An 11,257-nucleotide genomic window follows, 5' to 3' on the forward strand; every position below is an offset into this window, starting at 1 on the left:
CCCAAAATTTTTTGTTTTCTGTTTTTTAAATTTTATTGGAGGATGGTTGATTTACAATGTTGTGTTAATTTCAGGTGTTACTGCAAAGTGATTCAACTATACATATGTTCATTCTTTTTCATATTCTTTTCTGATATTGGTTATTATGGAATATTGAGTAGAGTTCCCTGTGCTACACAGCAGGTTATTAGTTACCTCTCTTATATATAACAGTGTGTGTATATTAATCTCAAAATCCTGATCTATCCTGCTCAACATTTCCCCTCTGTTAACCATAAGTTTTGGAGAAGGCAATGGCACCCCACTCCAGTACTCTTGCCTGGAAAATCCCATGGACGAAGGAGCCTGGTAGGCTGCAGTCCATGGGGTCACTAAGAGTCGGACACGACTGAGCGACTTCACTTTCATTTTTCAGTTTTACTCATTGGAGAAGGAAATGGCAACCCACTCCAGCGTTCTTGCTGGAGAATCCCAGGGACAGGGGAGCCTGGTGGGCTGCCGTCTATGGGGTCGCACAGAGCCGGACACGACTGAAGCGACTTAGCAGCAACCATAAGTTTGTTTTCAATATCTTTAAGTCTGTGTCTGTCTTGTAAGTTCATTTGTATCATTTTTAAAGTTTGAGTCCACGTATGAATGATATCGTATGATAGTCTTCTTTCTCTGACTTCACTTAGTGTGATAATCTCTAGGTCCATCCATGTTACTGCAAATGGCATTGTTTCATTCTTTTTGTGGCTGAGTAATATTCCATTGTATATTGTACCACAATATACAGTGTGGTATATTGTATATTATATGTATATGTACAAAGAAGATTGTACTACATCTTCTTTATCCATTCACCTGTTGATAGATACTTAGGTTGTTTCCATGGCTATTGTAAATAGTGCTGTAATGAACATTGGGGGAACATTATCTTTTCTAATTATGATGTTCTCTGGATATATGCTCAGAGGTGGGCTTACTGGATCATATGGTAGTTCTATTTTTAGTTTTTAAGGACTCACTATGTATAGCCATACATATCTCAACCCCAAAGGTTAAATGTTTCTTCTAAACATCTTTGTTATCTATATTAATGCCATTTGGAAATTTCCATTTCTGAGTGACTCATTCATCAAACAGTACACAGAAGTATGAGGGAACTTCAAGTTACTGCTTTCCACTATCAAATAATACTGGCAATGACAATTACAATAGTTAGAGAATCTATTAGCTGAAAAGATTACCTAGGATTTCACTAGAAACCCATGACTGGTGGTTAGTCCTACTAGGAAGCTTCTTTGTGACATAATCCTCAAGTGGAACATTATAACTATGAAATTAAATTTTCTGATTATCAGAGGATTATGACACAAGACATATGAGTGATTGACCTTTAAAAAAATCAAAATAAAAGCATATTTTTCAAAAAACCACTGAAAAATTCATAGGTTTTTAATCTGATATTAAAAGGATAACTTGGCATCTTTCAGTGGCACAGAGTCACAAATGTATTTAATTATTATCAAGGAACTTAGCAAGGAGTGCAAGGTCTTTGGTTCTTGAAAGAAGACTTTAAACTGAATGGGAGTAGGGGTTTTCTGATTCTTTTATTGGAGTCACAGTTTTGCTATCACAGTACATGTAATACAACCTCCTTGGAAATTGAGATTGAAGCTGAAGTGTGAGGGCTCTGTCATGAATCATCTCTGATTGGGAGATACCTAATGGAAATCTCTGTATCTCTTCCCCCTGCTCTCCATGAGTACTGCCAGTTTCTTGGTCTGGGTACTCATCACCCTAATTTGGACTTAGTTTCAATAGTCTTCTCAGCCATCTTCCTGCCTCCATTGATGCCCACACTCAGTCTGTCTTCCAGTCGTCATAATTATTCTAAACTGCTTGTCCACAAAGGATTTTTAATATCTATGCTTTAGAAAGGGCTGTTACTGATTGATTAAAAACAACTCTAGAGAGTAATAGGCAAAGAATTTTAATAGGCAATTGACAGTAAAGCAATTCAAATGCCCAGTGCATGGTAAAATGATTCCTTATCCTAGGAGGAGTCAGAAAAAAGCAAACTCAAGTAATGATAGGACACTATGTGCACTTAATAGACTGGCAAAAACTGGAAAAGAATGATGCTACTTATAGGCGGCAAGTATGTGGGGAAAAGGTACTTTCATGCATTTCTGGTATAAAATGAATTATGACAGACATTTCTAGAAAGAAATCTGTCAATACCCATTAAAATTAAAAATAAACTATACTTCAACTCATCAATCCCTCTTTTGAAGATTTAATCTCTGAAATGTGCTGTGCTCAGGTGCTTAGTCATATCCAACTCTTTGCAACCCCCTGGACTATAGCCCGCCAGGCTCCTCTGTCCATGGGATTCTCCAGGCAAGAATACTGGAGTGGGTTGCCATTTCCTTCTCCAGGGATCCTTCCTGACCCAGATATCAAACCCATGTCTCTTGCACTGGCCAGTGGATTCTTTACCATTGGGCTACCAGACTGGGAAGCCCCAGTCTATGAAATAACACCAGTCAACAAGAATAAGGATATACTTATAAGGAAGTTTATTGCCATGTAGTTGACAGTATCAAAAACTGAAGACACATTGAATGTCCATGAATAGGGAAATGGTTGAATAAATTGCAGTACATTCATTCTACAAGGATAGTATTCAGCCATTAAAAAGACTAGTAAGATCTATACCAGTTGAGGGATTTTTAGAATATATTGTTGAGTAGGAAAATCTATATGAAGAACATAGTATATGATATGAGTTCATTTTTCTCAAATAATGGCAAAAGTCTTATGTATATATGATTATCAGCATGTGTCAATATGTTAACATCAGTAGGATGCTGAGAAGAAATGATAGAGAAGGGGAAAGAAGTAAATAAGTTAAAATAGGAGAAAAAGAGAATAAAATGTTTACATAATAAACATGGAGTATCTTATATGATTCAGTTTATGTAAAATGTATGTGTGTATGTTACACACCTGTCAATATGGCAAATGTAAAGAGATGCATGGAAATGTCAACAAAATGTTAATGATGGTACGTCAAGGTGATACAAATTTTAAAATGTTTCCCTTATACTTTCTTGTATCTTCTTTCTTTATAATTTTTCTGTGTTTTAAATTTTTACAGTGAATGTGTACTGTATTTAATTTTTTAAAAAAAGGATAAACTGTTTCATTTGTAGGAAAAAGTCACACTTTTTATTACTTCTCTGTTTAACCCTAAATATTTCTCAATGACCTTAGAGGATGAAATCTTAAGGTCTTTTGTGATCTGACTCCTGACTATCTGTTCAATTTTATTTCCAGTAGCTTTCCCTCTCAGCCATTCTGAATTACAGCAATCTTCTGAATACCCCATGGTGTTTCAATCACTCTGTCTTTGAACTCATTCTCCCTTTCTCTAAAATGTGTTTTATACATGCGTTACTTGCCTAAAATGCCTTCCCATTTATGCTGCAAATTTCAGTTTGGGTATCCCCCCATCTAAGATGTCTTCATCAGCATCCCCCAGGATAAATTTCCCACTAATGATTCAGCGAACACTAACTGAGCATCTGTATGCCTAGCATTATGTTCCTATTTAGCAATGATAAATAATAACAATCCTTATTCTCAAAGAATATTCAGTGTAGGAAACATAGTCTAGCAAGGCAACAATTACAGCTTAGTTAGGTAAATATAATGATGGAAATATGGGCTGAGGGAGAGGAGCACAGAGGGACCTAAATCAGTGAGGGAAGTCAAAGAGAACTTCACAGCATGAGCAAAATTCGAGTTAGAATTTTTGAAGAATTTTGCCAAGTGGATGTTAATTCTTCCAAAAATAAGTTTGGTCATTCCTAGCAGAGGAAATGTCCTATAAGAAAGCACATGTACCAGCAGCATGGTGGCACAGGTGGTAAAGAATCTGCCTGCAATGTAGGAGACCCAAGTTCAATCCCTGGGTTGGCAAGATCCCCCACAGAAGGGAATGACAACCCACTATAGTATTCTTGCCTGGAGAATTCCATGGACCGAGGAGCCTAGTGGGCTACAGTCCTTGGAGTCCCAAAGAGTTGGACATGACTGAACAACACATGCATACATATTTGTTTTTCCTCCACTGGATATGAACAACACATGCATACATATTTGTTTTTCCTCCACTGGATATGAACACCTTGACAACAGGGGATATGTCTTTATCATCACTGATCTCTCTTGTGGCAGCTGGCACAATGCCTGACACAGAGTGGGTGTTCTGTAGCTGGGGGTTGCCCTGGACTCCGCTGAATCCTGTCGCTTTAGTTCTCCTCATAAATATCCTCATTTAACCTAGTCATGTATAGCATAGTGAATTTTCTAACTACTTTTATTCATTTTAACTTACACCAAGGTCTTGAATCCTTTGTGGAATTTTGTTGATTGGAAACAAAGCATGTTCCTTTCAGTACTTCATTTATATTCCATTTAGCATGCAATTTTAATTTTATTACCTTCTTAACATCTTTTATCTTTTATTCAAAAGGGAACAGCAAACGTGCCTACATACATCAGCGGATCCCAGCAACAACTGAAATGTTTTTCTGAAACAAGAGAAATGAGAAGCTTTGATCCCTTTCTGCCACTTAGGGAAGAAGGAAGTCTTCTCAGTTCCCCAAGAGAGGATTCCTATTATTAGGGTTTTTTGCTTTACTTTTTTTCTTTTTCAAATTAATTTTATGGTTAGCAAAGAAATACATGTGTATTGCTTTAAAATTATTCAAATGCTACCAGAAGACTTAAAATGAAAATCCGTGGTTGTTCCTTGCCCTACTCCACACATCACCCCACCCCTCAATCTTCAGGGATAACTACTCTTTTGGCTATTTTCTGGTATTTACATTCAGCTTTCTAAATAATATGCTTATATCTCTAGTTCTTTTATTTATTTTAAACAGCTATTTGTTTTCAGTATGCTATCTATAGTACTTTAAAATATTTCAGCATAGAAAGAGACGTGTGTGTGTGTGTGTGTGTGTGTGTGTGTGTGTTATTTTGGCTTAATTATACCCTGTGTGTGGTCACTAACTCTAATCATACCTTAGACACAGCTAGAATTCTAATCAGGAAACCTACCCTCCAGAGGCCATCACTACAAATGCTTCTGTCTTGTTTTTTTTCCCCATCCCACAGTTTTTTATAATTAGCATAATGAATGTTAAAAAAAAATGATTTTCCATAAGCAAATTAGTGGCTTGTAAATGGAAATTTGAAAGAGAGCTCATCACAAAATTACCAGTATTCAAGATACATGGACTGGCTTAAATATTTCAGGGGCATCCTTATCCATACATGGAAATAATCTAAAGAAACCTGGAGTTTATAGCTTTAGGGTTGATCCTAGACTTAATTTCTAGAGGGTTCTCTGAATGAACTAGTTTGAGAAGATTCTGGTTGTCAGTTGCTGATCTTATGATTAAGGGTATCTTGTCTTGAAACGTTTTTTTATTTGCCTTGGATACAGTCTTCATGCTGGATGTGGTCAGAACACTAAAAAGGATGAAAACAAAGACTTTCTAAATGGTATAACTGTTTATGTACCTGCTTGCTGATGAATGTTTATGTAATAGGTGAAAATGTATATGATATTATTTGTTCTGAGACTGACTTTTTTATTAGAGGCTAGTTTGAAGATGTTGAATAGTAGCTAAACTTTACCGTTTAGTCTTCTTTGGAAGCTTCTGTGTCCATTAAAAATGCAGAACTCTATTTGTCTGAGTCAGTTTGCACAAATACTTATATAGTCAATCATTTAGCCCCCTTACACAATTTTCCCATTACTCAATCTTTCCTATAAAAGTTTATCATAATTTTTGGTTAAATTAATTTTAGTCTTTTTCATTAATATAATTACAAAATATTATTCATTTCTGAGGCAATTAGTATATTATGATTATATTTCATTCATTAGTCACTTTTTCATTTTTCTCACATCAATGCCCCATTTTTTAAACTTATTTTGTTTTCTCCCTTTACTTCTTATGTCTTAGTTTCCTTTAGCTGTCCCTTGATAAAATTACCCACCCTGTTAAACCTCTCATATAACCTGTCAATTTTTTCCTCTAGATACCACCTTTCTACTCTAGGTTTGACTGGTTGCTTGTTGTATACCTGCTACTTTCCTGATACTTCCTTTTACTGCTAACTGTACCTTTCTCCTCTACGTGACCCCTATTTCCTGGACCATTTTTTCCTACATTTTGGGTTATGTTCTCAGTATACTAAAGAATATCGTTGGATAAGTTCCTGAGAAACAATGTACGTGAAGCACAAATTTTGACTCTTGAATATCTGAAACAGTGTAATGGCTGGGTCATATGGTAGGTGTTTGTTTAACTTTTCAAGTAACCATCAAACTTTTTTCTAAAATAGTTGTATTATTTTTCTACTCCCATCAGCAGTATATGAGTTTCGGTTCCTCCATCCTCACCAGTCCTTGGTATGGTCAGTCTTCTTAATTTTGGCAATTTCTCACAGGTTGTAGTGGTATCTCCCTGAAGTTTTAATTTGGATTTCTCTGATGATCAGTGATGCTGGGCATCACTTCACGTGTTTATTTGTCATACATATATCTTCTTTGGGTATATATCTGTGCAAATCTTTTGCCATTTTTCTTTAAATTATTTTCTTGTTAATGAATTTTTAGATTTCTTTGTAGACTATGGATACAAGTCCTTTAACATATATGTGATTTGTAAATAGTCTCTTGCAGTCTGTGGTTTATCTTTTCATCCTTTTAATAGTGTCTTTAAAAGAGACAATGTTCTTAATATTGTCAAATTCCAACTATCATTTTTTTTTTCCTTTTTTTGAACCATGCTTTTGGAGCTTTTCCTGACCTAAACTTTGTTTTATATTAGAAGTCTTATAGTTTTAGCTTCTCCATATAAATTTATGTTCTATTACAAATTAATAATTTTATGCTGAAAAATCCAGTTTCAATTTTTTTTTCTTTTTGTATAGGAATATCCAGATTTTCCAACATGTCAAGAACATTGCAAAGACTACATTTTCTTTAATGAGAACGCTTTGCATCTTTGTTGAAAATCATTTGACCATATAGTTGTGGATCTATTTCTGAACTCTTTATTCAATTGATATGTTGGTCTATCATCATGCCAATACCACAATAACTTGAATAACTGTCTCTTTATAATAATTATTACATAAAATAGGTTGTCTTCCAACTTTGTTATTCTTTTCAAGACTGCTATTTTGCATTTTCATATGAATTTATAATCAGTTTGTAAATTTCTCCAAAAAAAGATCTTCTGAGATTTTGAGAGGGATTAAATTAAATCTTTGCATGAAATGTTACATTGGTGTCTCTAATTTTCTTGAAGATCTCTGGTCTTTCCCATTCTATTGTTTGCTTCTGTTTCTTTGCATTGATCACTGAAGAAGGCTTTCTTATCTCTGATGGCTATTCTTTAGAATTCTGCATTCAGATGGGTATATTTCCTTTTCTCCTCTGCCTTTAGCTTCTCTTCTTTTCTCAGCTATTTGTAAGTCCTCCTCAGACAGCCATTTTGCATTTTTGCATTTCTTTTCTTGGGGATGGTTTTGATCACCACCTCCTGTACAATGTCACGAACCTCTATCCATATTTCTTCAGGCACTCTGTGTATGAGATCTAATCCCTTGAATCTATTTGTCACTTCCAGTGTATAATTGAAAAGATTCTGATTTAGATCACATCTGAATGGTCTGGTGGATTTCCCTACTTTCTTCAATTTAAGTCTGAATTTTGCAATTAGGAGTTCATGATCCAAGCCACAGTCAGCTCCCCATCTTGTTTTTGCTGATTGTATATAACTTCTCAATCTTTGGCTACAAAGAATATAACCAATCTGACCATCTGGTGATGGTCATGTGTAGAGTCACCTCTTGTGTTGTTGGAAGAGCATCTTTGCTATGACCAGTGCATTCTCTTGGCCAAACTCTGTTAGCCTTTGCCCTGCTTCATTTTGTACTCCAAAGCCAAACTTGCTTGTTACTCCAGATATCTCTTGACTTCTGACTTTGCATTCCAGTCCCCTATGATGAAAAGGACATCTTTTTTTGGTGTTAGTTCTAGAAGGTCTTTTAGGTCTTCCTAGAACAGTTCAACTTCAGCTTCTTCAGCGTTAGTGGTTGGGATATAGATTTGGATTCCTGTGATATTGCAACAGTAGGAACCGGACATGGAACAATGGATTTGTTCCAAATTGGGAAAGGTTTATGTCAAGGCTGTATATTGTCACCCTGCTCATTTAACTTATATGCAGAGTACATCATGCAAAACATCATGCTGGATGAAGCACAAACTGGAATCAAGATTGCCAGGAGAAATATCAATAACCACAGATAGACAGATGACATCACCCTTATGGCAAAAAACAAAGAGGAACTAAAGAGCCTCTTGATGAAAGTGAAAGAGGAGAGTGAAAAAGCTGGCTTAAAACTCAACATTCAGAAAACTAAGATCATGGCATTCAGTCCCATCACTTCATGGCAAATATATGGGGAAAAATGGAAACAATGATAGATTATATTTTCTTTGGCTCCAAATCATTTCATGACTTCAACCATGAAATTAAAAGATACTTGTTCCTTGGAAGAAAAGCTATGACAAACATAAACAGCATATTTAAAAGCAGAGACATTACTTTGCTGACAAATGTCTGACTAGTCAAAGCTATGGTTTTTCCAGTAGTCATGTATGGATGTGAGAGCTGGACCATAAAGAAAGCTGAGAGCTGAAGAACTGATGCTTTTGAACCGTGGTATTGGAGAAGAAAGACTCTTGAGAGTCCTTTGGACAGCAAGGAGCTCAAACCAGTCAATCCTAAAGGAAATCAGTCCTGAATATTCATTGGAAGGAATGATTTTGAAATTGAAGCTCCAATACTTTGGCCACCTGATGTGAAGACCTAATTCACTGGAAAAGATCCTGATGCTGGGAAAGATTTAAGGCAGGAGGAGAAGGGAACAAGGGAGGACAAGATGGTTGGATGGCATCACCGACTCGATGGACATGAGTTTGAACAAGCTCCGGGAGTTGGTTGGACATGGAAGCTTGGTGTGCTGAAGTCCATGGGGTCTCAAAGAGTCGGATATGACTGAGCAACTGAACTGAACTGAAATTAAATATATAAATAAAATTGGGGAGAATTGTAATTTGGGGTTCTTCTTTCAGTTCAGTTCAGTCACTCAGTTGTGTCTGACTCTTTGTGACACCATGAACCTCAGCACGCCAGGCCTCCCTGTCCATCACCAACTCCCAGAGTCCATCCAAACCCATGTCCATTGAGTCAGTGATGCTAACCAACCATCTCATCCTCTGTCGTCCCTTTCTCTTCCTGCCTTCAATCTTTCCCAGCATCAGGGTCTTTTCCAATGAGTCAGCTCTTCTCATCAGGTGGCCAAAGTATTGGAGTTTCAGCTTCAACATCAATCCTTCCAATGAACACCCAGGACTGATCTCCTTTAGGATGGACTGGTTGGATTTCCTCACAGTCCAAGGGACTCTCAAGTCTTCTCCAATACCACAGTTCAAAAGCATCAATTCTTTGGCGCTCAGCTTTCTTTATAGACCAACTCTCACATCCATACATGACCACTGCAAAAACCATAGTCTTGACTAGATGGAGCTTTGTTGGCAAAGTAATGTCTCTGCTTTTTAATATGCTGTCTAGGTTGGTCATAACTTTCCTTCCAAGGAGTAAGTGTCTTTTAATTTCATGGCTGCAATCACCATCTTCAGTGATTTTGGAGCCCAGAAAAATAAAGTCAGCCACTGTTTCCACTGTTTCCCCATCTATTTGCCATGAAGGGTTCTTCTTTATCTCCATTTACTTAAGTTTTAAAAAAACAATTTTCAGCAGAGTTTTGTACATTTTAATACAGGAGTGACATATTTTATTGAATTTATTGCCTCTGTGGTGTTGGAGAAGTCTCTTCAGAGTCCCTGGGACTGCAAGGAGATCCAACCAGTCCATTCTGAAGGAGATCAGCCCTGGGATTTCTTTGGAAGGAATGATGCTAAAGCTGAAACTCCAGTACTTTGGCCACCTCATGCGAAGAGTTGACTCATTGGAAAAGACTCTGATGCTGGGAGGGATTGGGGGCAAGAGGAGAAGGGGACAACAGAGGATGAGATGGCTGGATGGCATCACTGACTCAATGGATGTGAGTCTGCGTGAACTCTAGGAGTTGGTGATGGACAGGGAGGCCTGGCATGCTGCGATTCATGGGGTCACAAAGAGTCGGACACGACTGAGCAACTGATCTGATCTGATGTATTTAATATTTTTATACTATTAACAATAGCATTCTATTGATAATTTAAATTTATAACTGCTCATAGTTAGACATAATATGGATATAGTGTTATTATTAAAAATTATATTATTAAAGAATTTGTTTTAACCTGCCCATATTCCCAAGGAAATTTAAGGTAGCATTCTTCCTATATTGGCTTGACTGTATACTGAATCTGATCAAAGTGATTCACTTTCCTCTGAGATATATCTTCATTCATTGAATCAATACTCAGACTCTGTGTTTCAAAAGAATACTCTGGAAAGCATTGTCCAATTTGCATTAAAATGTCATTTTATTGAAAGAACCATTAAATTCAACTACTTCAGAGTTAGCTTTAGCAAGTTATTCATTCTGACTGGTTCATCAAGTTGCAGTGTTACTCAAAACCTAACATTCTGCAGAAGTCATATCAAGATTATCTTTTAGTACAGACAACTGGTTGGTAACACCTGCCTTTAAAATTTGTCAAAGCAAAATCATCTACTCAAACTTTATGGAGCATAGCTTTGAAGCTGTTATTGTGCCTAGCCATTTGAACGAATTGAAAGGGCTGTTTAGGAAAAAATTGGCTTTACTTTCTTGCCCACCTGCATCTCACTTGAAGTGGAGGGGTTGGCCTGTGTTCAAGGTTAGAATGCAAATCAGTCTTTTTACCTTTTAGAACAAATGGCTGACTTAATTTTTTTCATATATAAAACATCAATATTTTTCTGATTGTTGCTATAGAAAATATTCATTCTTTATGAAGCTCAGCTTTTGAATTGACTGTTACCTGGCTACTATCAAAATACCACTGTTATAAATATTATTTGAAAAAAACTAGTTTGATATTTTAGATAATAATATCCTTTCTTTAATTCATCTCATCCGTAATATAGCTCCATATATGACTGTCTTCACTGAGTTACTA

The sequence above is a fragment of the Bos indicus genome, chromosome 7 (assembly GCF_029378745.1).
Source record: "Bos indicus isolate NIAB-ARS_2022 breed Sahiwal x Tharparkar chromosome 7, NIAB-ARS_B.indTharparkar_mat_pri_1.0, whole genome shotgun sequence".
Taxonomy (NCBI): Eukaryota; Metazoa; Chordata; class Mammalia; order Artiodactyla; family Bovidae; genus Bos; species Bos indicus.